The sequence below is a fragment of the Magallana gigas genome, chromosome 4, assembly GCF_963853765.1.
Source record: "Magallana gigas chromosome 4, xbMagGiga1.1, whole genome shotgun sequence".
NCBI lineage: Eukaryota > Metazoa > Mollusca > Bivalvia > Ostreida > Ostreidae > Magallana > Magallana gigas.
The window spans coordinates 40201521-40226717 of NC_088856.1; the positions used below are offsets into that span (position 1 = coordinate 40201521).

Below are 25197 nucleotides of genomic sequence, written 5' to 3' on the forward strand. Positions count from 1 at the left end.
ATAAATCAATTTTGCTTGTTAGACCGTTTTCAATATATACTTTGAATTAAATTGTTTTCAATAAGTATGATGGTTTGTTTTGTTTTGTATTTTACCTTGCAGAAAGGTATCTAATGAATTTATTATCATAGGGGATCATGTTCCAAAGAATCAGATCACGTCTCGTTGCAAGGCGCGAATCATTAAATCAAACTCGACGCTACGGGTTACTTCTTATCTGATGATCCGCGTCTGGCAACTCCATGTAATCTGACCCTTTGATCAAGTTACTGTAGTAAAAATATAGCTAACACTCACATTCATGTACGTTATTTCATTTGATATGTCAATCACAAAGTAATTTATTTCTTCATGTTAAAAAAAAAATTGCATATAGACAATAAGTCCTTTTGTTAGACATAAAATACACATAACTGTTACTAGAAATAAAAAAAAATTGGTCATTAAAATGTGTTTGGCAGGAAAAAACAAGGAATTGCCTTTGTCATAATATTAGTTCTTTAATGTTTTTGTCTATAACATTACTATCAAGCATTAGTGGTTGTGTAATAATCTTTGAATTTTTTTTATTTGACAGAACTCTTACAGAGTATGCCATGGACAAGAAAACTCGATCTATACGTCCGTTTTCAAGAGAAAGATATAATACCATTCTATCACTTATAAACAAATCATTTAATGTGGCAGTCAAAGAACGATCCTTAGAACAGAAAAGAGCTGTCCTTCAGTTCTATCGTGCTAAATCTGACTTTTCTGTTAGGAGGGACGTTTTACATTTCCGAGGCAAGAGAGTCTTATTAAAAGATGATTTGCAAAATATTGTTAAAAACAAATTCAATGATGCTCAAGGCAGTGGCGCTAGAGCGCTCAACCATCGGATTCAAAAAGAGTTCACTGGAATAAGTGAACATCGTATCCAAAGTGAATTAGCGAAAAGCAAAATATATGCACGACAGTATGCTAAGTTCACCAACAAGCCCCCACTTAAATCAATCATTTCAAAAAATATCGGTGACCGATGGCAAATCGATCTCATAAATATGAGATCAGAACCAGTCCAATGCCATGGGCAGACATACCAGTACATTCTATCTGTCATTGATGTATTTTCCCGGTTTTTGATTTGTCGACCTTTGCAAAACAAATCAAGCAAACTCGTATGCAAAACAATGAATGATGTCTTTTTAGAATATGGAACTCCAAAAGTTCTTCAATGTGACAATGGGACTGAATTTAAAGGATCCTTTGACTCACTGTTATTAAAAAAGGGAGTTAAGAAAATTACTAGTCGCCCTTATCACCCAGAATCACAAGGAAAGTGCGAAAGGTCTCATAGAACGTTAAGAAGAAAACTTGGATTTCTCAAAATCTCGACAAAAGGTTCAAATTGGGTAACAGATCTGCCAACAGTCGTGCATTCTATGAACACAACAGCAATGGAAGTTCTCAATTATCAGACGCCGTTTGAAATATACTTTGGCCGACAGCACAAAAAACACAAAGCTACTCCAAACATTTCATTATTGAAACAACGGGTGAGAAACTCGACGGCAAGATGCGCAAACAGAATGCAACGATATAGAATGAAAGCGTCACTACCATCAATGTATGAGATTGGAGAAAAGGTTCTGATTCGCTTCCCCACAGGCAAATCAAGGATTCCAAGACGCAGATATATTTTGTCCGGAAGGATAGTAGAAAGGAGGCTAAGATCTCATAAATACCTTGTTAAGTTTCAAGATCCAAGGTCGAGTTCTTCTAGAACAGAATGGGTAGGGGTTGAAAATATCACAAGTGAGACAATACAGAAAGAGAAGTTCAGAAAAATGCATACGATGAACAATGAACACAGAAAGAAATATCTTATTCCTTTCTCTCATACAGACAGATTGGAAGGCCTAGATTTAATAGAAAACGATTCAGTCACACTTTTGTTTGATCCTAAGGGAGATGGTAACTGCCAATTTGAGGCAGTAGTTCATCAACTATCAATGATTGGCATTTTTAGAACAGCTTCTAGTCTCCGCACAAGTGCTGTGGATCATTTAAAGAAGCATGGCGAGTTCTATAGATCGTTCGTCTGTCAAGATTTTGCAGAATATATTCAAAAAATGTCACAAAACGGAGAGTATGGTGATAATCTTACTTTGCAGGCATTAGCTCGAGAGCTAAATCTGCAATTTTTGATTATATCTGCAAATGGCTTAATGCATTGCAAAATTATTTCTAATGATGGAAAATTTGATGAAGGGTTAAACGTGCTTTGTCTTGGATATTTCCCAGAGGGTCAGGGTGAACACTATGTCAGCATTGACATACATCCTCAAACAAAAGAGTACATCATAGAAAATATTGAAACACACAATGAAAACGAACTACAGAATGGTCGTGTAGACGAGTTGATGAGCGAAAACAGTTTTCAGCAGAAAGAAAATGACACGTTTTCAGCCTGTAACATTTCTGTTAACGAGGATAGGTCTTCTCCTATAGAGTTAGATGAGAGCTGTGACAATGATGTTGGTCACATAGAAGAAGAAACACCTTTAACCAGTAATTGTATCCCCTCTTCCGTTGACGAATGCAGTAAAGAATTTCTACTTGACCCCAACAGTCCACCGCCTGTTTTGGATGAATACAAAAGTCCTTTTCCAAGAGAGTCAGATGAGAGTTGTGACAATGATGTTGGTGACATAGAAGAAGAAACACCTTTAACCAGTAATTGTATCCCCTCTTCCGTTGACGAATGCAGTAAAGAATTTCTACTTGACCCCAACAGTCCACCGCCTGTTTTGGATGAATACAAAAGTCCTTTTCCAAGAGAGTCAGATGAGAGCTGTGACAATGATGTTGGTGATATAGAAGAAGAAAAAAATTTAACCAGTAATTGTATCCCCTCTACTGTTGACGAATGCAGTAAAGATTTTCTACTTGACCCCAACAGTCCACCAAATGTTTCGGATGAATACAATAGTCCCCATCCTAGAGAGTCAGATGAAAGCTGTGACAATGCTGTTGACGGACTGGAAAAAGAAACACCCTCAACATGTAAAAGGCCACCCACTACTGTTGTCAAATGCAACGAGAACATGCTCCCTGGTGTAAACAATCAGCGCCATGTCTCAGACAATGAAACGTGTCCAAGTACTTCTTCCAAGAAATCAAACAAGGAAACCAATAACAGCCATATCCACGGCGCGTCTATCGAATTGCCGAAAGAAATATGGTGGAAAATACTTCACATTGTTTTGGATAGGGAACCTAGTTATAGGTTTCGTCTTAGGAATGTTAACACATTATTCCGTACCATCATTGACGACACACCATGTCCAATGGTGTACATTTCTCCAAATGTTTTGCATTCTGTCCCTTCACCTGTAAGTGTGCGTCGAATAATAAGACTTGTAGGTTCTGGAAGCGGACTTGTTTTAGAGTTAAAAAGAGTTATTGCTTCCCCATTTTGGCACCATGCGTGGCTTAACCTTCGAGAGGTTGACAATCGATGGTTTGAGGTTCAAGACATTAAATACAGAAACAGAGCATGTTGACACTACCGGTAGTAAAGTAAAAACCAAAATATGAAAAAAAGAAATAAGTTTACATGTACCCAGCTTCCAGACAGTAGCTGTAGACATTTCCAATTTTGTAACGAATATTTTAAACAAGATATTCAAAGAACAAACTTGGGGGTCATATATAATAAAACTTTTCATCAATATCATGCTAGTTCATGAGTCTTAATAAACACTGATGCTCATTAATGCCCTGCGTGTGCTATTTTTTTTAGGCCATATCAAAGCAATGATAAGATGTTTAAACATTATTTAAAAGCCAGTTTATCAAATAACTTGAACAACATTTAATCTTTTAAGTTTTTGTTTCAGAATATATTTCACATTTTGTCTGTTTTTAATTTCTCTTGATTAAAATGAGTTTGATTCAGTTTATTTTCTGTTGTTTTATACTTATTGATGTTTTTTTATCTATCTAAATATCTATCTATCTATCTATCTATCTATCTATCTATCTATCTATCTGTACACCCGTCCATTCATCATTTTATCTATCCGTTCATCAATCCATCTACCATTGCATCGATCCATTTATCTATCTATTTGTGTCTGATATATCGATTCTCTCTCTCCATCTCACCTCTCTCTCTATATATACAGTATATATATATATATATATATATATATATATATATATATATATATATATATATATATATATATATATATATATATATATATATATATATATATATATATTCTATCTACCACTTAATGTACTTAATGTACAATTGTTGAGCCAATTGAGGAAAAGATAAAGATGTTTTTACATTCTTTATTACAATTTTGTATCATTAAAGGGTGCGACTGCAACGCTTAATGATATAAAGTTTGTATCATTAGCGGTTGAGGATGTCGATATTTGCTTGTTTCATTAAGCGTTAGGGCTGCTGTGCAATTGTGACGCTTAATGATACAATTATATCATTAAGCGGCGATTTATCATTAACAGTTGAAGATGTCAACTGTTAATGCAAGAATTTATGGCATTAAGCGTTGCAATTGCAACGCTTAATGCTATTTATAGCATTAAGCGGCGTTGTATCATTAACGGTTGTTACAAAGCTTCGCTAATTAATAATCAACGAAAATTCCTCAAAAAATTCCTGAAATCACCTGGGGTTTTTGGATTTTACAATCTTGCGCTTGCGCAATACATTCACGCTAACGGGATCTTTAGTTTATGTTTCCACAATATCACATCTCCATGAGTAAACTCAGAAATGATAATACAGATACGGGTAAATTTTCATTGGACTTTTGCTATAAATTCTGTTTATATATATTAATGATTTCTCATGAGAGAAAATATAAAATAATAAATATACATTTCAACTAAGTACTTACTTTTGTCTTCGTGATGACAGAAAAATATTTGATTAGATGCAAAAAAGTTACATTATATTCGTTAGGAGAGTGAAGATAGAATATGTTTTATCGTAAAAATGAATAATGTCCTACGGACCCAGTTTTACAAAGAAAATACATGTACGTTGGTGAAAAGGTGTTAAATTTTTCCATTCTATGGATTATCATTCTTAGTTGAAAGTTATTTGCAGTCTCAAAAAGGTTTGTTGTGATGAATTTGACTGTTATTTTCAATGCAACTTCATTAACTTTCTCCAAAATCGTTCCGGAGCGATTCTGCAATTTTCTGCTACATTACGGGTATAAGGGCGGCATTCTAACTGAGGGACTAGTGAAATTAATAGCATTATTGTAGGCTTATAGCTTTGTTATGTAAATGTCAATAATAAAGTTTGTCGATGTACCTATTTCGTAAATGTCCGATAAGCAATGTCAACCCGTGCACGCACGGGTCAAAGTCTAGTATAGCAATAAAACGACAGAAGCTGAAACTAATAACCTAGTAAGCAATAGGCAATTCTAAAACACATCTTTGACAAACATAAATACTGACAAGACTACCAGAAAATCCGGACATTGATACATGTATATACCTATCAAACAACAAGCACTCACTAAAGTTTACACATTACAATTGCATTAATTGATAGTATACTAGAATATAAGTAAAAAAAACCCCAATGAATATCGATATACAGCTATTAAAACCACTTACAGAAAATGCTCATGATCTTCCAATGTACTGTTCAACACCTCTACTGTCACTAGACGTCGTCTTTTTTCCGATACATCAATATAAAACAGAATGCTTTTGTAAATGTATGAAACTTTTAAAACGCACTAAAATGTAATTGAACAGGTCGGATGCACTACTTTATATTGATATCATTATTTAACATCTGACATTACTTACGTCAACCAGATTATCTAATCAAATGAGTGAGTTGCAAAATCTGACGATCTACTACGTGTTTTCGATTCAACTAATAATCAAATAAATAGTAGACTTCTTAAAAGTAAAACTTGGCCAGCCAAAGATACTGAAGTGTGGTATATGTACAATCATTTCTTTTAATAAATGCCAGATGACATCATTGAATAAATGGTTGATAACTGAACGGGTAAAATATGAGAATTGTTATAACGGAATAAATAATCAGTAGGGATTCTTTCATATAAATGCCAATAAGGGGGGGGGGGGGGGGGGTTCTTGTCCTTTGGGATAGGAATGGGTTTATTGCTATTTTTTCACAAAACACGTTAACCAGCCACCTTTAGTTTATCTATGGGAACATATAAATATAAAAGCTATCTTGACAGTTAACAAATCAAATATGGGACAATTATCAGTATGTCCTTGTTGTATGATTTCAGTTACATCGCGGGGGTGTTAAGGAAGCATGTTGGCAGTTTAGCGTCTTATTTTGACTGTTATATTTGAAATCGTTAAATTAAATAACTATTTTGAATAAGATCAAAAACTTAGTATTATCCTTTAAAATAGACGACAGTGCAATAATGCTTCCTTAACACCACTGCGATGTCGGAAGGCGGTGGTCATTACCATATTTTCGATTTTATCTTACTCCAGAATGAAACTTAATTAAATGCATATATGAGTATCCAGAAAAGGTCTGTGTATGAGCTATGGTACTCAGGTGAACGTTAAGGTCTGTTGGCCTTTTGTTTTCCTAAACCACATCGCACAACTACGCACGACGTAGAACGGAAACCCGTTGGTCCACGTAGGAAAAAAAATTATCTGGCGGCCACCAGATAGTTATGTGGCAGTCGCCACTTATTATCAGGCGGCCGCCACATAATTTTCTGGCCACAGAATTTATCTGGCGGCCGCCACATGGGTTCTCTGGCGCCAATGTGTTCTTATGCTTGAATTTGGTATGCTGACCATCAGTCATGTTATTCACATTAAGTCTCTTAACTGACAATACGGTTTTTTTACCCAGAGAGACTGCGGCCGATCACGACCTTTTTATTGTACTGCTTTCCATGTGATTTGGAATAAGAATTTAACAACACAGTCAGTTAAACTGTTTCATTTATATGGCCACGAATGCGTGTACACACATATCCTAGTTTATCCTTATAAAGTCATAGCAGGATCCGCTCACGTGATAATATTGCCTCTAAGAGCTGTCGTACATGGTCAATGAAACTGACTTTTATCTACATTGGTTAATTCTTATATCAAAATTAAAACATATAGGGGGCAGTGCGTTCCTTACTTATACATGTTTACATAATAGTCCTTACAAGTCAAGATTTTTAATGTTAAGATTTTCTGAACGGATGTTTAGTTCAAATTTACAAGTTTAGATACAACTCTGAAATACAATGTGTTACAACATATATGTACATGTATAATAAAAGGCACAAGATAATATCTAAATCATTCTAGATTTTACATTAGTCTACATTACATTCCACTCCACAAGTTTTTCAAAGCTTAAGCTCTGCAATTGATGTCAAGTTTCAGAAATTATTAATATAACTATAAGAATAAATTAAAGTATATCCACAACTCCCTAAAAAGCTCCCATAAAAACATGCGCGCGCATCAGGAAGTCAGGTTTTTTCTAGTGGCCGCGACCTAATTATGAGGCGGCCGCCAGAAAAGTATGTGGCGGTAGCCAGAAAAGTATGTGGCGGCAGGCAAATAATTATCTGGCTGCTGCCAGATAAAATATTTTTCTAAGTCCCACCAATGGGCTTCCGTAATATTTAAACTAACAAATTAGAGTGTATCCACAACTCCCTAAAAGCTCCCATGAAAACATACGCGCGCATCAGGAAGTCAGGTTTTATCTTGCAGCCGCGAGTATGTGGCGGCCGCCAGGAAATTATGTAGCGGCCGCCAGAAAAGTATATGGCGGCCGCCAAATAAAACATTCTTCTAAGTAGCACTAACGGGCTTAACTACAGAGTACAACGTTTATTTTTAAAAAGAGAGTGTATAATGTAGTTTCGTGAACAAAATTGTGCTATTTAACGAGGCCGAGTACAGAACGAGTACGCACGCTTTCGCGCAGCGTTTCATTTGTATTGTGACGTCATCTTTTTGCTTTGTTGACTCCATAGCGTGATAGTTAAAACTGCAGATATTCAGCGAAATTTGATGAAAATAGCTCGTTTGATGCGTAAAATTGATATAATATTGTGTAATAAACAAAAATGTCTCGAAGAATAAGCTATATTTAGGCTCGGTCTGAAAACGGGTTGAAGTGGGTTCAGCAAGCCTAGCCCTCTGTCACGTTTTCTTAACCCGCCTAAATATATAGCTTAATTCATTTATTTCAAAACAGTAACCATGTAATTAATATTAATGACGTTTAATGTGTGATGTTATATGTTTATTTATTACTAAAATATGTCTGAATGTTTTAATAATACTATAAAGATCACCATTTTCGTCTTTGGCCAATGCAGCTCTCAACAGCTGGACCATAGCTTCAAAATTCATGCAATTTCATCCTCGGAACCACGTGATTTTTATCCGTTACACTGCGTGAAAAGCAGTGTAAAGGATAAAAGGCTCTTGGGTGCTGACAATGATGCGATTTTGGCATTGTTTACATGTACGATTTAACTGTCTGATGATTTTTACAGTCAATGTGCACTGGAGTAAAAATAAATACTGCAAAGACAGTGCACGTGTATATTGACCAGTCATTCTATCTGTTGATATTGTTTGAAATCGAATGGTACAGACAAAAGAAAGTGTTGACGAATGGGTCACGGGGCATTTCAACCAAAGTGATAATTATGCAAGTATCAGTTTTTGACCAGCATTATCTTTAAGTTGTTAATTGATATGTTTCGGATTCATACATTATCAACATAATTGTACCACTGTTTATTTAAGAAGTGTTTGTACTTCAAAACTTTGTTTTAGGTAATATGTACCATTTATTTTATTATTTGTAAAATGTTGGGTTTTTTTAATATCTTATAACATTATGACTTCAAATTGTTACCCTCTACACATACATTTGTTAAAAAGCAAATAAAAGTACATAACTTCGTTTAGCTGAATGTTTTATTATTGCTGTTATCTCCTGTCAATTCATTTCATTTTTTTCATTGCCAACAGCAATGTTGTTGCGTCTTCACCTTGTAGAGTCATGTAGCGCTTGTCTAAAATCAAAGCAACTTATATAGCAAATGAGCAATAATATCAGTCTAACCATTTCAAGAAATAAAATACTTTGTAAGAATTGGCCACATCGCTCACCTGTGAAACAATGATAATGCATTTGATCAAAGCTGTTTGTAAAACTTTAATACAAAATTAATTGTCTGAGAATTTCGTAGAGTACATCAGGTTTAAGAGATTGACATTATTCTTCACATATTCCTTCGTTAAACATTTAACTGTTCTTGGCCACGACTGTTATTTCATCAATTTAGAGTTAAAAGAATATAAAGATTATTTGATGCATTATTATACTGAAAATCACAACACTGCAGTTTTTGAAATAAAATTAGAAAAAATGCTTTAATTAGAAAAATGCCTTACAGTTTTTGAAAATAAGATCTTAAAAAAGTTTTTTTTCTATTTATTCCGATTAAAAATTTTGATTATGATTCCAACCTACCCCCGGAATCATAATTCGAAAAAAAAAAATGAATATACCTTACCTGGGTGTTTCCATATAACAAAGCCTTTCACTGGCTAAATTGTTTTTTAAGATTTTAAGAAAGATATTTGTCAATTTATTTTTATGTAAAACATCAAACCCCCATCGTGGGCTCACCCTAACCCCAGTGATAATATTTGAAAAATAAAGAACAGGAATCTACCAAAAAAGATACTTTTACTCGTTGAACTTTGATGGTCAATGAAATGCCAAAAAATTCTCATTAATTGTTTAAAATTGTTAATAAGACATCTAAACGTTTCTAAAGAATCCAAATCTTGTATGTTGTAAAGTCTTAAACGGGAAAAACTAATGTCCGTGCGATAAAGTGAGATGTTTGCGATTTTTCAGCATTAAATTGATTATCAATACGCAATTTTTTCTTTAAATTCTCAGTTGTTACATGTTAATTTTATTGCAACGAAATATCTGCGCTTCAGACCTGCTATTCTAGGCCCTAATTTTCGGCAACTGGAAAAAAATAGCAGAATTGCGGACGTAAGCACTCGCAAAAAAGAAATAAAACAAAGAACCCACTGAACATTTTGGAACTACGCGGCACTCTTTAGGTTTACTTTGTGGTCGTACCGACCAGTAAGTACGGGGCATGTTAACTATAACATAATAAAAAAAATGCTAATAAATAAAGTAATTTCCGATTGTTATGGGTACAAAAAAAAAAAAAAAAAAAATTACCTATGCGTGCAACTTTGTAGTCAAATAAGTCCAACAACGATAAATATAAGCAACTGACTGATCGCGGTGCACTTATCGATGTGACGTCAAACTGTAAATTTTGACGCATATTTTGTGTAGAGAGGCGGATCAAACAATTTTTTTACCATAAAAAATGCAATTTATGAATGAAAAGAGCGTTATCTTAAAACATTTATTATATCTTTAACTCATATCTATTAGCTTGTTTTGATTCGACATGTAGTTGTTTTTTAGAGCGTGTTAACGTAGCTCGCGGGTTTGCTGACGTCACAATAGGAATCGACGTAAAGAGTAAACTCATAATTTTATTTTAAAATGACAAATGAGATATTTAGAAGTTTAAAAGAAAATATTTTAAAAAGCTTATATGCGGTTTATGACTTTATACAAAGATTTATAATATCAAGTGTTGAAAATTTAAAGATGTCACATACATTGTCACATTCTGTTCTATAAAGATAAAGAATGAGTGTGAGTTAGAACTCTTCCATTTAAAGTCATGTTTTAAAATAGAATGTATGCATTAACTTCGCTTTTTTTTTCAATTATAACTTCCGTAATCTGTACTACCGATTAAATTCTTAAATTTCTTTTGGCTTGAGATAACTGTTTTATTCGATTACTTACTTACAATGTCAGTAGTTGCCTGGCATTTTATTTTTGCATTGATTGACTCAGAGTTTCATAAAAACAAAAATTGCAATTTTCTGTATCTTTACAGCCTTACATTAATTGGATTTGATAACATTAACAATAATGTCTAATAAGCATTTACATGTTCTAAAATGCGTTAAACAGCTAGTCTTGTCAATAAATGCATTTCAATTTTGGTGTTCTAAGAATTAAGGAAATGATGACGTCAGGCTAACGTCGTAATGAAAATATAAGGTTTTGAGAAATCTTTTAAATCTTAAAAGTTTTTTTGCGAAAAATTGGTCGAGAACACATACTGATATTTTTTTATAAATTGATTCATAATTATCTCCTCTGTTTTTGTGTTGAGTATGATTAATTTCGTCTGAATCGTTTAAAAGTTTGGAGCATAGTTTTGTAATGCGTTTCTCGGCTAAAATGTGCATTTTACTATATATTTCATTGAAATGGCGTTGCTTGATTTTATTAATGACACTGTATTTGAAACACGATAACATTATTACCGCGCAGACGAATCTTAAATAAATTTTAGAAATAAAACTATAAAACCTATGGATCACGTGGACAGATTTTCAAGGTAGGTTTTCTCACAAGCAGGTAAACCCGCGAGCTACCTTAACAGATCATTACGATCTTTTAGATATAAATTACGAAATTGTTTAATGTATTAAAAAGATAAAATCTATAGGATGAATTGATAAATACGTAAAATATTAAGCGAAGGTCATATCAATTTTAACCGAAGCTCATTTCTTTGATATTTATTCTAATTTGATATGAACTCTATGAAAAACAGCAACACTTTTCAGAATCCGCAAGAAAAGTAGAATTTAATTATCATTTAAATTTTTAATTCAAATAAGGGTATGCCCTTGTAATATTGAAATCTGTTTATGACCTTTATTCGGGAGAGTTGTGAACACATGTCACGTGACTATTACTTCAGGGGACCATACCAAGTGTCACTCAAAGGAGCATTTACTATAGTATTTCATTCAATATTATATTTATCTCATGATAAAATAACTTTACATAAATATTTATTAATAATAGATGCATCGTTTTATGAACGTTTAAATCCGCTGATATTTTCATAGTAAGCCTTAACAGTGCTGCGTATTACATTGCTACGGCCTTTTTTACGAGTTTAAAGCACCACACCAGTCAGCATTTTATGACTTAAATTTAAATAAAGACTAATATTATCATTTATAACGAAATGCTTGTTTTTAAAGTTAATGAAACATGCATATATGTATTCATAAGCGGACAAATTGCTTAAAGCTCAAGCGTCAGGGTTTTCAACCTCGCATAGGCTTCTATATTAATAATAAGCAATAAATAATTGCTTATACAGTTTATGAAGAAATAGGTGGAAAATACAGTGCAAATAAAGAGGAAATTCCATAGATACTGTGTTTTGTTTTAAAAAACACGACAATTACAATGCTGCTTAACTGACCTTGATTGTAAAATTAACAAATGCAGTGGTACATAAAGAAAGACTTACCATGAATGTTGAATTGCGGATTATCATCATGATGGTGTTCGATTGTCGTACCTAAAAATTATACAGTTCTAACAAAACAAGAACAGTTATCTGAAGTGTGTCTATACTAGTGTGTTATATCTGTAACGGACCTGAGTGCTTGCTATTGCACAAGCATATATACGCAATCATGCACGAGAATAACCCGTGAATTTAATTCTAACAAATTACTACGAATTTCTCGTAAATATTACTCCTTTTGATAAAACACAAGAATTACCTGTGTTTTGACTCGTATTTAAGTTATTACCGAGGGTAATTAAATATAAGACTTATTTAAAGTTTACGTAAATTTATTCAACAAAGAAATAACATATAATTATATAACTAATCAACAATAACAAGTACACCTACAATTAATTCACCGACAATCGGGAATTACCCAAATCGAACAGTGGGACTACAGCACAACTTAAAACAATCCGCTTGTTTTTTTCATCTTGCACTTTCCGATCATACTCAGAATTTTTGTGTCCCCTGAAAATATAAAGCGTCGCCGTAATTGATTTACTTAAACGGTTTTTTTGTTGTTTTTTTTTGTTATTTCCGAAAGGCAAACAAAGTTGCGATCAGTAGTTACCGTTGATATTTCTATATAATTTAAATTAACACTTTCCTGCGGAAACCATCACACATATTTTAAAAACAAAGGGTTTTGGTAAAAAATTGAAAAATACAATTGCATGCAGATTTACATGTACCTAATATTTCGGGATTATTATTATATATATAACAAAATCTCAAAAGTCAGTAACTGAATACTGTTTATTGTACCTTCATATTAAATACTTAAATCTGTATGGTTAAGACGCAGCTGACAATCCGTTCTATTACATTCAGTGTTAGCAACACACTTGGCAACGGGTAACACAACGAATTTTTACATGCGCGTAAATTATGTGCGTACAGTTCGCTGTAGAATTTACGTCATTTTTATATCAAAGTAGAAACATTTTCTCTAAAATTAAGACATTCTAATCAGTATAATAAAAAAGTGCCTGTTTGGGAGGGTAACAGTTGAAATTGACACCCCTCGAACACCATTGTCAACCTCCGCTTTGCGTTGACAATGGTTTTCTCGGGTGTCAATTTCAACTGTTACCTTCCCAAACAGGCACTTTTTATGTAATGTTCCTAATGAAACTCGAGGAACTAATTTCCGCGTAAAATCACAAGAAGCACATATCGCGGGTAAAAAACTCGCTTTTACTTTTCGGACAGATGTCAACTAACTGAAACTATGATAAAAGTTTGGCGTTTGTGATTTTCTATTCTCGCGATTTGATTCAAAACAGTTGAGTCGCGGAATGAAGTACTCACGTAAAATAAAGAATATACAGTATGTGAAACAAAATGTAAGGGAATATGGGACTTATTGTAGCAGTAATGATGTTTTCTTGTGTTATGTAAACAAATATGAATATTATGCGGTGGAAAAAAGAGCTACTTTGTTACCGAAGGCGTTTTGAGAGTGAAGTATGGCGAATATATATCTTGTTTTTAATCATTTGCCAAGTCGAAGAATCGTATCAAGAAGCTCAAAGTATGTAGTGTGAATGAGGAAAAAACTATACACAACCTACAAGTACGTGGAAAACAAAAGGAAACATAACTCAACAGTATACGGCGCCACGGTAGGCCTAAATACAGTTGACGGTAGACCTAAAGTGAAAACAAAAATGATCACGTCCTATATTCATTATCATGATAACAATTTATCAGAACTTATTATAGATATCATTTTTTTTATAATAAAAGTTACTGAAGATAAATTTATCTTAACTTGTCTGATTTTCGTCATCGATAATTGGTTATACGGCGAATATAACCGCATCTGCCTGACTGAATCCACCACTAAAACTCGTCACAAAACGGGAAATTTAACTATCAGCGCAGGCCTCGAGCAAAATGTAATCATGTTTAAATCTTTTCTCTTTATAATTATATTTTAACAAATCATGTTTCCTTTTGCTCGAGGACTGCGCTCTATATACATTTTCAAATTTTATAGTAAAAATTGCCTTGAATATGTTAACTTCCGGTAAACATCGTGCATTTAGCGGATGAAGGTGTTGCTTAGCAACGCTTTGCACGATTATTTTTACGGATTTATCGCTTACACTTAACATCTTATTCGTAATTATGCATTTATTTACTTTTCATAAACAGCTTGAAAAATGTTGGAATTTTAGGCATTTATACCATTTCAACCGTACCTAGTTCTTTCCACAGTCATTTTGGCCTTTATACTTCTGATGGGCCGTCTCTTGGCCTATAGAGTTGACCCTATCCCGTTTTAATGGTTCTCCTTCATTTGCCCACAATTTTCGCCTGTCATTTTTGTTGATAGTTGGGATGAAATTCTGGTGCATGTTGTGACATGGTACTAGAAGCTGAGTCAATCTGTCTCATAGCTGGTTGCTGCTCCTCATTTGTTTGAGATGTCTGGTTGGCTTGCTTGGTTGGAATTGTTTATTACTAAATTTCTCTCTTTTATTTTTGTTTCGACATTCTCTGGCAAAGTGTACAGGTAAGTTACAGAAAAAGCAGTTTCCATTCGCTGTATTTCTGGGCTTAGAATTACCCTTTCCAGGTGTGAAGTTGTCTCCCTTTTCATAAGTCTTGGCTTGCCTGTTAGGGCGTCTCTCTTCATTTGGGATGGAGATGGAGGTGACAGACATATATGCTGCAACTTGCTGTACTGCCTCTTCAATTGATGATGGCTCTCTGTGCAACTCAATATACTGTCTTGCCTTAGAATCCCAAAGACCTTAAAGGAATTTTGAAAACAGGTCCTCCTGACGAGTCCTAGCGTCTCTGTTAGGGTGAGCCCAATAATACAGACGTTTGGTGTCTGCGCCTTATTCCTCAAGACTTTCATTTCTTCCTTGTCTTTTGTTGTTGAACTGGGTTTTATAAACCCTTTTGTTTTCTAGGGTTCCGAATCTGGACTCGGTCTCTGCCACTAGAGTCTCCTAGCTGGCCATGGTTTCCTCCTTGAGTTGACCAAAGACAAAGTCAGCTGCATTACCCTGGATTCTAGGCAATAATTGTTGAAGCTTTTCTCTAGAAGTCCAGTTTGCTAATTTGGCCACTGATTCAAAGCAATTTAACCATACTCTCCATTTCTCCGAGCCTGTGTATGGAGGAAGTTTACAGTCAAGCTTGTGGTTGTCTGACTTCCTTGACTTGAACAAATCCTCAGTGGCTATAGAGTTGGTCGATTGCTCTATTTCAGATTCGTCTGTATTTTCACTTGATTCCTCATGACAGCTTTTAGTAGAGTCCAGTTTATTACTATTTGAGTTTAGTTAGCTCAGTTTGCTCTTCGTGGACTGTTTCTGGTTATTCACATGTCTGAGAGTCTCTGTAGTGGCTTCCATCATGCCCTGCATGGCTTTCATTGTCTGGGCCATCTGCTCCATCATCAGTTTTATGGAATCCGTAACAGCATTATTGTAGGATTCAGGGGTTCTGACAGCTCGGCATAACAAGTGGTTGAAGGAGTTATCCCTCTTTGCTGTCGTAAAGTCCTGGTTGATCTCTTTGCTTTTGATGTAGGAGTTGACATACTTGGTCTGTTAATTGGTACAAACTCATCTTCTGTAGTTTCATGGTCATCAGAGCTGCTGTGATTTCTCTGGAGCGTTCTACTCAATTCAGACGGCGACATGTCTATGAGGAGTTCCTCCTCTGTAGTTGCCTCCTCTGAGTGTCCAGGATTTACGGACAGCTTCATGCTGGTCTTGGATCAGGTATTGTACCTGTGCGTGAAACTGGTAGTAAGGTATTTCTCAGCACTGGTTCTTGGTTACGTATCACTGGATCCGCCGATGTATTTCCGACAGATCCCACCGCTGCCACCAAATGTAACGGACCTGAGTGCTTGCTATTGCACAAGTATATATATACGCAATCCTGCACGAGAATAACTCGTGAATTTAATTCTAACAAATTACTACGAATTTCTCGTTAATATTACTCCTTTTGATAAAACACGAGAATTATCTGTGTTTGGACTCGTATTTAGGTTATTACCGAGGGTAATTAAATATAAGACTTATTTAAATTTTACGTAAATTTATTCAACAAAAAATAACAAGACGTATAATTATATAATAATATATATGTAATCAACAATAACAAGTACACCTACAATTAATTCACTGACAATCGGGAATTACCCAAATCGAACAGTGGGACTACAGCACAACCTTCGTGTGTACGTTAATTCAATAAAAGGGGAGGGGGCACTAAACGAGAATGACCCGATCAGTGTACAAATATATATTACTGAAATCGAGAAATAATCTAGAATAACCAGACTATATCTCACTTAACTGTTAACACAAAGCTTTGCCAATTATTTACAACAATAAATCTAAATTTACGTATAAATTATTCCTACTGTAACAATATTATAAAATATCGATAATTAACTTATTTAGAATAATAAAATTCCAAAGAATTATCAACGTTTACTAATTATTTAGTCGGTAAGACTTCAGAGATTAACCCTTTGTCTAACCGTAAATAAAACGAACTATGTCGACTGTATCGAAATTAATTCAATACAAACTCCCTAAATATTAATTAATATCGTGTAAACGAGATTAACCCGTAATACTATGATGAAATAATAAATAAATTATTCAAAATCCCCTAATTCTACCAAAAATAATCAAAGTAGTAAAAGAAAACACCCTCTAACCTCAATTGCTAAACCCCGATGCCACCGGATAGAGTGATCATCCCTTTTTATACACATACGGAGTCCCCCCGGTGACCCAAGCGCTTCCCTAGGGATCAACGGCGGATCACCGGCAGCACCGGCAGTCACCGGTAATAACATAGACAAATGTATAAAATATAATTCAACAATTAAATTAGGTGATTTTCACAATATGTGACAAATAAAATCATAGCAATTCATACAACAATACAATTTTATACAGAAATCGCAATAAATTGCTAGTGCACAAAAAGTTGTAATTCACATCGGGCGTGAAATTCTGAAATTACAATACTGTAATGGCGGTATATAGAAACGAAAAGTATAGGCTTGAAAAAAAAAATTATGAAATCATTTGAAATAGAGCTTGCCAGCGAAAATAAAAGACCTGAAAGATTGAAATACAATCAAATATTCATGTTCATCTGATGCAGTAAGTAAATAATAATAGTACAAATTAAGATATCTTGCTGTAAAATACAATCGGTAAATAAGGGGAACATGTCAAAAAGCATTACGTACGTGTGCACTATCAAAATAAAATTCTACATTTTATCACAATCATCACATATCTCAAACAAAACAAGTAATCCTCAAAATTTCTATTTTGTGTTACAAGATTAACTCAATATACAAAGGTTGATCCAAAAGTAAAGTCATAAATGTAGGAAAAGAAGAAACAGTTGGCGTAGAACGATGCAAATTCGTGACTTAAAATCTTTATGTAAGGTAATATTATTTTCCCGTTACAAGACTAGAACGATATACATATACAAGGGTTGATCCATAGTAAAGTCACAAAAGTAATAAAGTCTTGAAATAGTTGGCATATAAGGATGCAAATTTCTGACGAATACGCTGTATCTTTAGCAATGCTATTTTTATTTCGAATGAACAATGACAATAACGAACTGTCAACCATCTCAAAAATCAATAAAACTAAATACAAATTCAAAGCAGAGCAACACAGACCTCTAATAGGATAGAGGTAGGATCAGGTGCCTAGGAGGAGTGAACATCATCAGCTGGCCGGTCACACCCGCCGTGTGCTCTTTGTCGTAATCGGGAAAAAAACGGAAAAGTCCGTAGACATTTAGGTGAATAGTTATGGTCTAACAATTAGCACGATAAACGTCAGTCAGCATGCGACCCAGTGGAAGTTTGTATTTGCTGACAAGGTCGTTGTATCGACCATAGAACTTACGACAAGAGAGACTTCCAACGAGACTGTTGATAGTCCTGTTTTATCAACTTGTTTGTTAGAAGTTTGCATCGCCTTAGAAATTGTTCATACGAAGAGCATAATATGATCTTATGATTATGATTAACCATAAACAATTGTTACTCAAGAAAAAAAGAAAATATACGGCTTGCTTTTAAATATGCCTGTTCGACTTTGTCTATGTTTAAAGACTTAACTACCGGGTTTTTTTTTTTAAAGAAACGAATAATCGTGATCGTATAAGAATATTTTTGAACTATATTTATATAAATATTGAAATAAAGAGTTTAAAAAAAAGATACAGAAAAATACACAAACAAAAAGCTGAATCACATGGATTCTATTTATAAAAACAAAAACAAAAACAAAAACAAAAAACCAAACAAACAAACAAATAAAAAATAATCTCATTGAAAAAAAGCTCTATATATGGCTAATTTGTGACCATTCATTTTCTTTTTAATGTTACATATTTATTATTTTTATTATATGTAACTATTAATGTACTATTTGCTTACGTTTGCTTACTTTTTGATGAACTTTTTAGCGTATATTTTAAAAGGGCACATATTCTGATAACGTTTCAAAACAGCTCATAGTGCTTCTCATGAAATTTAATTTAAAAACCTACGAATATTTGCCTAACGTACGTGTATGTGTTGTTTTCCAAAGCTAGTGCATTTGGCAGTTAATGCCTTACATGGTATCTGGTCTGCTTGCAAGACTGTTTCAAATAATCACCTTTTCGAAAACCATTAAGTCACATTTCAGGCAAATACATAGCACAGATTCGTCCTGAGTTAGATACTAAGGTTTTTAAAGGTAATCCTTGAATATTTTGTCAGGTTTTCATCAATATTTACAAAATGCACTTTCATGTGACATGAAACACCATGCATGGCATACGGATATTAATAAAAAAAATATATTATTCATTCATGTTTACACTTGTGTTTGATTGTGATGATTTTCTTTTAATATAACATGACATTTTAAGTTAGGATTTATAAATTTCTGTGTTTAAGACATCTACATATTTAGTCATAAAACAAATGAAAAAAAATCACTCTTGCACAAGCATGGTAAATTTTGGATTATTCGCGTTTATGACATGAAAACCCGACTCATCAGGGTAAGCTTTTTTGCGCCAAACTATTGGTCCAAATATTCAAAAGTGAGTCAGAAGTAAAGTATGTTACAGGTACAGGTACACATGCTTTGAAACGCTTCTAAATATAACAAACATTCCCATTATTTCTCATTATTGTTAGAATGGGAAATACCCTTTTCTAAAAATAAGCAATATGTATATTTAGCGCATAAAGAAAAAAAAACCCTGAACTATTTTAAAATTGATATTTTAGAACCTTTATACATAACACAAATTCACGGATAAATACTATCATACAAAACCCCCTGTTTAAATGTTGATTACTGAGTTTTTGTTTACAAACACTATGGTTTTTCTTCAGAAACTAAGACAATGCATCAATGTGTAAATGTAAATATATAATGTCTTAATATCTGTTGAAGACATACATACACGTTTTTCAACTTTACCCATCAGGGAAACAAAATAACAAAGCATGTTAGACTTGATAATGCTTACGTTTTTGTGATACCCCGTTTGAAAAGAAAAAAAAAATTTTTTTTAATATCGAGAAATTTAACCCTAACTATGGCTGTGAAATATGCATTTGTTATGTAACCTTTCATTAGTCAAAATTTCTCAAAGTCAGCGAATAAGTTATAACATCCATGCTAAGAGGACGTGTACCTGTGCAACATATACGCTTCATGGCGTTATATATGGGGGAAAACCCAATGCTTTCAGCTTGCATTATATCAGTCTTTGTCAGATATATTTCATATTCACATTGGACTTTGAGGGATTTCAAGCAAAATTGAAATACACATTTGAAGGTAGGAAACTATTTTTGAGAAATTAGCTTGTCAATTAATTCTTTGGTTATAATTCATTTGTCTTTGAAAATATTTTGAAGGGGTTTGTTTCAAAAGTAATGTTTAAATTCACATAATACATGCTCCTTAAATGTTTCCATTATCGTTATTTTTAGTGTTAATGAACATATACTTTCATTGTTACAGTTTTGAACCCTGTTTGCATCTTATATAAAGAAACTAAGTGATATAGTTTGACAGAAGACTATATATTCCTCAGTAACGATGAGACGGAGGTCTTCAAAGATTCAGGAGTTCGGCATGGTTATAATCGGTGCTACGGGAAAACAAAAAAGGCAAACAAGGAAAACTAGGAAAGTAAAGCAGAAAAGAAGTGTTCGTCCAAGAAGTTCAACAAAAACGATAAAACGCAGGAGGGCATGTACAAGACCCCGTGCTGATTTAGTGCGAGTACTATATAAAAGCCTTAGTGTTTATATTTCTTTTCTGCAAATTAAAAAAACATGTTATTTTAAATAATAAAATAAGTTCAGTTGTTTAATCAAAAGCCCTGGGTTATGTTAGGTTATGTCTTTGTGATGAAATTAACAGTTTCAAACTTCTTAATGTGTCGCATGCAGAAGATAATTATAATATTTGATTACTGTTAAGGTTACTTTACTGTATAACTTATTTATTGTTGACAGTAAAGTCAAAGCATATTTTTTATAGAGCAATTTGGGCGTATGCAATGAGCACTGGAATGGTTATGAGAAGTACCCGATAAGTGCAACATGGATATATGGACAGCTAATCTCAAAGAAATTTTTTAGCTGTTTTTGAAATCATATATGTTGTATATTGATGTACGGATTTTATCAGTCTGAATAAAATTGGATGAACATGCATTGTGTTTTTGTCTTTTTGATCTAGGATTTTAAAGGGTGCATAATAATTCTCAAAAAGTTGAATTTGATAAATGACACACATTTAATACTTTTACGAAATCAATTTTTAAAAAGCATTCAATATAGAATGTCTCTCTAATATTTTTAGAGCTGTTCTTTAAGTTTTTATCTGAAGATAGCGGTGCGGATGAACTTAATTTACCAAAACTGATGTGGTTTGCAAGAGATGTATATTTTTCTTGGAAATTATCGGAAAAGATTTTTTTATTTTTGCTAAATTATACATTGGATTGCATTGTTATAATCCGAGTAGTATTTTATTCAGACGAGAAAAATATAGTGGAGTCTCACTTATCCAGATACTTGCGTTCCCACGTGAATTTTTTCGGAATAGGTTATACGATTTCTTACTCCTTTAATTGTGATAAGAATTAAGACAGTTTAAGCAATACAGCTTATGTTGTTTACTAAGATTGTTGATTTATATGACTGATGATTCTACAAATCTTTGTATAGAAGTATCTTAGATGTCAAACGTGGTTTTTTTTCTGGCAACAGAAAACCTTTATTTGACAGTACTGTCACGGACTTTGAGCGAAAAAAGGAGATGGTTCTTGCAGTTAACATTGGAGTCATTACAGGCTTGGAGTCAAAATTAGCTGCAATATTGTTGTTACTTGATGAAATGAACAGGAAAACTTGACTTTTATCATAAAACGAAATCCTTGAACATTGGAAGTTTTATACCTTTTTTGGGCACGCAATCGTTTAAAAAGAAAAGAAAAATAGTGGAATTGGTGACTAGTTTGACATTAAATATATTTATGATAAAAATAGGTTTTTAGAAAAAAAGTGGTATCCCGCATCTTAAAAAAAATTGGAAAAATGTATACTAATTATAGAATCTTAGAAATTCCATATTACCGCAGGGTTATATATAGGCTACCTAAACTAGATGACGCAAAAAAGAAAACCGACACGACGCACCTGGCAAACAAATAAAACGAAACCGGAAAAACCTTGAAAAAGATACCTTGATACGAAGCAGTTGGACAAGCCACTGCACAGTATTGTCTATGAAAGGAGGAATGTAAATTTTAAATCCAGAAATTGTTTTAATTGATATTGAAAGTACTACCGACGGACAAACTTATTATATTTATCTTCAATATGTACTTGAGAAACACCGTGAAATTTAACGTTTTGGTTATCGTATTCATTGTTGAACATTAAAGTTGAAAAGTGTCATTCTTATTATAAAATTTACATTAAAAGTTGAAAGCTGTACTAGTGAACCATAACGAAATTAGAAGCGGTAATATGCCGCAATGATCATCCTTTTATCATGTTATCTTTACGTGGGATGTCTTAGTAGCAATAAGATGCAGAGTTAGTTCTAAATTATATCAAAAATACCCTAAACATAGAATATTAAAAAGAGACAAGCCAACCATATGAACATGTGAAAAAAGTTAAATATATTTTCATTGATAACCTTGAACAAATTTTAAGTTATGGGAGCTCATTTTCTATTTCCTCTTGTGGACCTTTTTAATCTTCATATTACAAATAGACAGAATGTCATATTTTTTTTTATTATAATAATTATTTAATGAAAAATATCAAACAATAAGCAAAGAGGTGTACAATAAGTTTCCTCTTCATTGTCTATGCAACCTATAAACTGAAGTCAGCAAATGTCATGCAAACGATTCAAGTTTGCCTTTAAAATTCTACATTCATCATTTTAGATATGACTGTGTTTTTCTTTAAGATCGTACATGTAGTTGCATGTATTCAATTTCGACAAAGAAAAGCATCTGCAAATGCTACGTTTAGTAAATTAATTTAAAACTAAACATATTGAAGGGACATGTAGGTACAACAATACTTAGCAATGATTCTAATTTGATATAATCCATTTAAGCTTGATTAGATATCAACGTATTGAATGGTGTTCATTTTGTGAAATTGGAATGATTTTTATTTGTACAAAATTTTATGTTTTATTTATAAACCGATTACAAATTTTGTAATTAGTTACCATCGTTCCTGTCGAGCAACCTGTCCGAAACTGCCATCGCTAATGCATGTAGCCTATATATAATAATATAATTAACTAAAGAAGCTTAATTTACTCAAACAAGCGTGAAGTGAATGATTAATTGATTATTCTAGAACGATCGGCCAGCATTTTTGAAAACATTAATTTTTTTTAAATTAATAATTTGATATATGAGAAAATGCTTGTAAGATTTCTATGGAACCTTTTGTGTTCATGCCTTGTGTTTTCATTAAAATTTTGATATGATATTAGTGTTGATTGATATTACGATAACGTATTGTGTGTAAGCCAGAGAAATATTCTAAATTCCCGATTTATGAAAATACAGCAAATAAATGAAGACCAACATTTTATGAATAATTAGGCGCTACTTGTTTGAGACATATTTTATGTTATCTGATATAGCCGGGCGCCTTCGCAAGCAAAAATGCAAAAACGCTGCAGGTCATGAATATGAAATACAATGTTTTGTGCTAAAAATAGGGACATCTCATAGCGTGGATCGAGCAGGTTTTTTCTTCTTTTTAAGAAAGCGTGCAAAACCAGGTCCTTGGCCTTTAAATCTGGTCTGCGTCTTATGATTGGTCCATCGGTACATGCATATTTTGAAGTTACCAATTTATTTTACATTCAGGCGGCTTTCTCATTAAACTGAAATAAACAGCAGAAGGTAAGAATTATACCATTTGTGTGGGACTCGCATGTAAAATGAAAAAAAAAAATATCGCTTCTCTTACAAATCATTCTCTAATTTGTTGTTACAATGAAAACGATTTGTTCAATTTTAATGAAAATGCATGTGTATATGTCTAAACTGGGTTTTTCCCGATTTTATAACACTCTTTTTTGTCGTTTTGACCATAATAACTTATACATGTACAATATTAAAAATGTTCGTCGTCATTAATGTCTAAATCTTATTCTCATAATTAAGTATAGAGGAAATTTCAACATTCGAAGTCTTAGACAAGATGGTTAGAATGGTTATAGTTGGTGATATTTCCCATCGGAGACGCAATGTTAACCGAAAAGCAACTAGACCCCCAAAACGGCGGAAACAAACAACGAAAAATGCAAAATCCGTACGAAAGAGGACAGGGCGCCGTGTTGGAAACGTTTTTGTATCGGTAAGTGATTTACATAACATTTTTTTGTATATTTTTACACGACACTATACTAATAGTTCAGTGAAACAATAAAGTCATCAGATTATGTAAAAAAAAAAATTAAATTCAAATTCATACTAATCGAAACAGTTTAATTAATAGTTTGATCAGAAGCCATTTATTAAAAAAATCTACATTTATTGGTTTACATTATTTGTTGTTGGTAATTGAATTTGAGTTTATATTTTATAGAGGTTTTTGGGCTTTTACTGGTAGAAGAACTACAAGAAAATAAGCAATCTTTGATAGCTTTTCTGGTTTAAAAAGAAGAACTGGAACGATAAAATGATCCGGAAAATAGTCAAACTGTATGATTCAGTGTAGAATAAATTGACCAAATCAATCTTGTTGTTGTTGTGTTTCTTTGTAAACAGATGATAATAAGAATGCAATAGGAATTGAAAACAGCATTATCTAGTAACCTGTTTAATTCTTTTTTAATTGGAGTTTCAAAATTTGATATTCCTAAATTTGAGATCCAATTCCATTTATATATGATAGAAAAAAAGAAGATTTTTCCACACAATATCCTTGTGGTAGAGTCAAGTAAATGGCACACCTACTAGCTAAAACTAGTTGGTTTAACCGTTAGCTCGATCGGTAGAGTACTGGGTGTGCATGCCAAACAATAAAGGGTTATTCCCAAGAATATTGTCTGTTACATTTAGAAAATTTAGTTCGCAATAG

General features: G+C 33.2%; 1 protein-coding gene and 2 long non-coding RNA genes across 3 annotated transcripts in view; 2 read left to right on the forward strand and 1 right to left on the reverse strand.

The window, feature by feature from the left end:
• Window positions 1-5785, reverse strand: part of LOC136274291 (bacterial dynamin-like protein) — a 29255-nt gene extending 23470 nt beyond the window's left edge. Inside the window, exon 1 of the mRNA XM_066080729.1 lies at window positions 5653-5785. The gene's annotated coding sequence lies outside the window, so the exon portion shown is untranslated. The remainder of the gene's footprint in view (window positions 1-5652) is intronic.
• A 14221-nt stretch (window positions 5786-20006) lies between these two features.
• LOC136274788 (uncharacterized) lies at window positions 20007-21273 on the forward strand. The gene is made up of 3 exons (XR_010713215.1): window positions 20007-20392; window positions 20579-20838; window positions 21104-21273. It is a non-coding gene; the product is annotated as an uncharacterized lncRNA (long non-coding RNA).
• Window positions 21274-23855: 2582 nt separating this feature from the next.
• Window positions 23856-24846, forward strand: LOC105344394 (uncharacterized). Its single transcript, XR_902869.4, has 3 exons — window positions 23856-24014; window positions 24279-24471; window positions 24703-24846. It is a non-coding gene; the product is annotated as an uncharacterized lncRNA (long non-coding RNA).
• The last annotated feature ends 351 nt before the right edge of the window (window positions 24847-25197 follow it).